The following is a 5,504-nucleotide window of genomic DNA, read 5'->3' as shown; positions in this document are numbered from 1 at the left end:
CTGTCTGGCAAGGACTAGGCCCTCAGTGGGGAGGCCTTCAGGTCTGTATCTACCCATCAGTCTTGTGGCCTTGCTGCTGCTTCCATCTCTGTCCCATCTATTCTCTCCTGATTTTAGGTTAAAGGAGCCCAATGATGGAGATGACCTTGTGAGCTTCAAAAGGTCATGACAGCAAGGCAGAATTCTAGCAGCCGAAGTTCATGCCAGGATTTCCCAAAAGCCAAATGGTGTGGGGTGATGATCCCAAGAGACCCAAAAAGTCCAGGTAGCAGCCAAGGTAGCAGAGACCCAGATCAAAGTTACACTTAATTAGGGATTTCATGAAGACTCCAGGAAGGGAGAAAATGACACCCAGAACAAGAAGTCAGAAGATATTCTTTTACCACATGTGTCCTCTCATGCCTATGTCTTCTTATTAATATTATACTTTAAGGTTGAGTCCACTAGCCCCAGGGACTTTCTGTGTTCAAGGAAAGAGTGCTCAGAAGTAGGATGGTCTCATGTAGGATGTGTTAGAGGAGATTCTACTCAGGTATAAGTTGGACTAGATGTCCCCTGTGGTCCCCTCCAATTCAGTGCCTACCTCTGTGGGTAGTTAGGGTAAAATGGAAAAGGAGACCCTAAGCGTTGAGAAGGTTGATGAAAGAGGACAGAGTGTTAAAAGGGTCATCATCATGAAAATTGAAGTCACGAAGAATGATATAGGGGGATAAGGGTAAAAAGGAAGCTAAAGTACATTGAGAAAAGAGAGAATAACGTGGAGGTTGGTGGACAACAACCAGTAGGATCTAGGAAAGGCTCCTATGAGATGTAGTATAAACTACAATGAGGAAAGGTTGTTTAGTGATGATGGCAGAGAGAGAGGGAGGGACAGAAAGAGAGGGAGAGGGAGAGGGAGAGGGAGAGAGAGAGAGAGAGAGAGAGAGAGAGAGAGAGAGAGAGAGAGAGAGAGAGAGAGAGAGAGAGAGAGAGAGAGAGAAGAGAGACTGACTCAATGTTAATAGTGGGGAGTTAGTGCCAGAAGATACAAGAAGAGTAATAAGAGATTAAAGATGAAAGGGTTTTCTCAGTTGATAAATGGTCAAAGGATATGAATAGGCAATTTTCAAAGGAAGAAATTCAAACTCTCAATACTCTATAAAAATGCTTCAACTCACTAAAAGAGATATTCAAATGAAAGCAACTCTGAGATTCTATTTCACACCCATTCTAACTGGTCTTGTTGATAAAGGAACCTGGCAAATGTTGGAAGAACTGTGGGAAAAGGGGCACATTAATGTACTTTGGGGTAATTGTGAATTGGTTCAGTTATTCTGGAAAACAACTTATAACAACTTATAAATACCACAAAAGCTACCAAGTTGCATTTGACCCAGTGATACCAAGCTTATACCCCCAAAAAGATCAAAGAAGAAAATGATATATTTGCACAAAAAAATGCTCAGTATATCTCTTTCTGTAGTGACAAAACAAATAGAAACTATAAGGGGGCGCCAGTCAATTGGGGGGAAAGTATGAAGGAATATTTTTGTTTATGCTGATTTTCTATCAGTCCATGCAACAACATTTTTAGGACAGGGAGCCTTTTGATACAATCAATTACTTAGCGTAAATTTTCTAATATACTGACCTATTTCCAAGTGATTCATAAAAACATGAAAGCTGAAAAAGTATGAGCATTTACACCCTGCAGATGTTACAGATGAGGGCTGATGAAGGAATATTTAATATCATAAGATGGTACTAGAGAGCATGGTGGAAGACTCAGGTTATAGAGTACATGGGCTAGGAGAATGCTTCTGAACTCTGTAGTGTCAGAAAAAAAAATTACATAGAAACATGTATTCTCTGAATTGGAGGAGACTCAGTAGAACTATCCCAACCCATACCCAACCAGGAATTCCCTCTGCAACATTCTTAATAAGCCGTCATCCACACTCTGTTACAAAAGCCTCCAACTGAACTTACTGTCTCTTCCCTCTCAGCTGAGGACTCCACCTCATACTTTACTCCTTTCAAACTAAGGCCATTTTCTCTGAGACCTTCCTTCTCCCCACCTCCTCATCTCATATCACTCAAGACATTTTCCTCGAATATCTCCTTCATTTCAGTCTCTGAATGAAGAGGTGGTCCTTTTCCTTGCCAAGACCTTTCTACTTGTATCCTTGATCCCATCTTCTCCAACAGGTCACTCCGCACTCTCTCCCTAATTTTCAGCCTCTCATTTTCTATTGGCTCCTTCTCTATTGCCTTCAAACATGCCCAAGTCTCCCCCAAACCTTAAAAAAAATTTTACTTGACCCAACTATTCCCTCAAACTATCATCATTTAAATATTTCTCTTCCCTTTTATAGCAAAACTCCTACAAAAAGGTATCTGTACTTGATGTCTTTACTTCCTCTCCTCTCACGTTTCTCAAGACCCCACAATGTCTTCTAATCTCATCGTTCAAGTGAAAATACCCTCTTCAAGGTAACCAGAGGTCTCTTAATAGCCAAACCCAATAGTCTCTTCTTGGTTCTCATCTTACTTGACCTCTCTGAAGCGTTTGACACTGCTGTCTCCTCCTGAAAAATCTCTTTTCTGGGTTTTCATGATAATGCTCCCTCTGGGTTTTTCTACTTATTTCATTGTTTCTTAGTCACCTTTTTCGGACTGTCATTGAGGTTCCACTCTCCCTCTCTTCCATGCTTCAGTGTATGTTGGGGTATGTCATAGGTACTCTGTCCTGGACCTTTCCCCTCTATACTCTCTCAGTGACCTCATCAGTTCCTATTTGTTCAAAGTCACCTCCATGAAGATGACTCCTAGATCTGTGTATCTAGCCATAGTCTGTCTCTTGAACTATAGTTCCACATCCACCACCTAAAGGACATTTCCAGCTAGGTGTTCTGTAGGTATCTTAAACCCAACATGTCCAAAACATAATTCATTTTCTTTCCCCTCAAAACCACCCCTTCCTCCTAACTTCCCTATTTTCTGTTGAGGATGTCATCATCCCTATTTCTACTCACCCAGCTCACAACCACAAAGTCATCCTCGTTGTTATGCTTTTCTAATTAATTTCCATTTTGTTGGAAAAACCACCTCCATATCTCTTGCATCTATCCCCTTCTCTCTATTTATTTGGCTACTACCCTAGAATAAGATCTCATCATCTTCCACCTGAACTATTACAATAGCCTCCCAATTGGTCTCCATGTATTCAGGCTCTTCCCCCACCAAACCTCCACTTGGCTATCAAATTGAAGCAGATCTCGGAAGTTTGAAGACTGTGACACAGAGAAGGGAAGGCTTACTGTATATACAGAGCTAAATAAGAAGGATGAGGCTCTTCTCATAAAGGATGGAGTTTAACCTTGGGAGAAAGATGCACCTCATCATTTCCAATGATAAAATGGATCCATACATGCCACCAAGAGTGAAGTCAGAAAAAAAAGTAGCACATTGACAGCTATATTTCAAGATGGGGAAAGGAAATGCAGTTTCTAATGAACTGCAAACACAATTTGAGTTTTGTGACACACCAGTCAAAAAAAAGAAAACCAAGGTAATCTTAAGTTGCATTATGAAAATAGTTTCCATAATGAGGTGATAGTTCCACTATTCTTTGCTTTGGTCTAATCAAATCTGAAATACTGTGTTCCATTCTGCACATAACAGGAAGGATACTAAAAATGTAGGGTACTATTGTGAGGCCAACTAGGATGAGACCCTGCCATCCAGGGGTTGGTTGAAAAAGGAAAAAACAACAAATGTTTAAACTGGAGAAAGTTCAAGAGGGAAATAGTAGTTTTCTTTTTGTTATCTTACCATTCCTAGTATTATATCATCTTAAGAATTATCATCTCTTATTTTTACAGTCCTCCAGAATTACAAATCTATTTAAGAGGAGTAAATGCTTTAATTTAGATAGTTCTGCATTTTCTTGTTATATCCCTTAGAGGTGTGCTATAAAGTTAAGGTAAAATAAAACGTATTACAATATTTATGATAGTGTTTAATTTTGACTATTAATTTAATTAAAAATGTGAATTGAAAAAAATTATCATCTAGAATAGGGATCAGAATTATTCTGCTTGATGACAGAGTTTTGAATGAGGGAGAATGAGTGGGAAATTGCAGAGGAAGATGAGGCTTGATGTAAGGGAAAACCTCCTAGTTATTAGAGCTATAAAAAAGTGCAATGGGTTGCTTTTGAAGGTATTTGGTTCCTCCCACCCCCATTTGACGTTTTAAATGCTAGATGACCACATGCTTATGCTGTGCTAGACTAGTTGGATTCTGAGGTCCTTTCCAACTCTATGATTCTGTGACCAGACATAAAGTATAATAATTAACAGTGCATGTCAACTTGGACAAAGAAGTAGGATGAAAGTGTGAAAAGGATGCTGGGGTATGGAATCAAAGGACCTTAGTTCTAACATCCAAAATAAGAGATAGATCTATTGTCCTTTGCCCTGGTCAGATCACATCTTAAATATTGTTTGGTTATAAGCATGATGTTTTAGGAATGATACTGAGCTGGAGAACATCCAAAGTTACCCTACTCTCCTAACCAGAGTGTTGAAAGGATACGAGACCATGGCATAAAACTATGGTGGAAGGAATCAGAGATCTTTAACCTTGAGAAGTGAAAACTCCAGGAAGTACCATATGACAGATGTCTTCAAGTACCGGAAAGGATATCATGAGTAAGACTGAACTTCTTTTACTTAGCCCTACAAGCATGATTACATTTGCAGAGGTATATTTAGGCTCCATGTAAGAGAAAACTAACTGACTCAAAGATGAATTGACTGCCTTAGGAAAAAACTCCAACAAAACTGAATGATGACTTATTGGGGAAACTTTAAGAGACGCATACTGATTCACATATGAGTGGGATTAGAAAGCCCCTCTTAACTGGACAAAGATAGGAGCATGGAGACAAGTACTAGTAATAAGTAACTTTCCCTGAGATCTAGCTTAACCTTCCACCAGCTCTTCTTGGTGACATCACAGTTATAAAAAAAGGGAAGGAACAAAATTCCCCCTGCAGACATCACCACATTCCTTACAAGGCCATTGAAGCTAATCAAGGTGAAGGGAAGGAGAAAAGTGGAAAAAAATAAATGCTCCTTCCCAGTCTAACCAACACAAACTCTGTTCAGTCAAACATGGAAAGTTTGATCCAAAAGCAGACCAGGAGTCTTAATTTTTATTTGGAACTTTAAGGGGTATTAAAGATCATCTGTTCCAATCTATTCTCATTTCACATATGAGGAAACTGAGGCCAAGAGGTTGTGTCTTGCCCAAGACCATATATAAGTAGTGGCAAAACCAGGACTGGAGTTTGGGTTCCCTAGTTCCTAATCTTTCTAACATACCATGCTGCATCTCTGGAGTAATTCACAAATACTCTTTCCTCCACAGAGTTTGCTGCTTTATTAGATGTCCACCCTATTGATTCAGTGGTTCAACCTGAGAGTGAGTTAAGAACAAAATCACTGATACACACTATA

Source organism: Notamacropus eugenii, chromosome 4 (assembly GCF_028372415.1).
Source record: "Notamacropus eugenii isolate mMacEug1 chromosome 4, mMacEug1.pri_v2, whole genome shotgun sequence".
NCBI classification, from domain to species: domain Eukaryota; kingdom Metazoa; phylum Chordata; class Mammalia; order Diprotodontia; family Macropodidae; genus Notamacropus; species Notamacropus eugenii.
The sequence above is the reverse complement of the archived record's forward strand: the minus strand, read 5'-3'. Positions refer to the sequence as shown.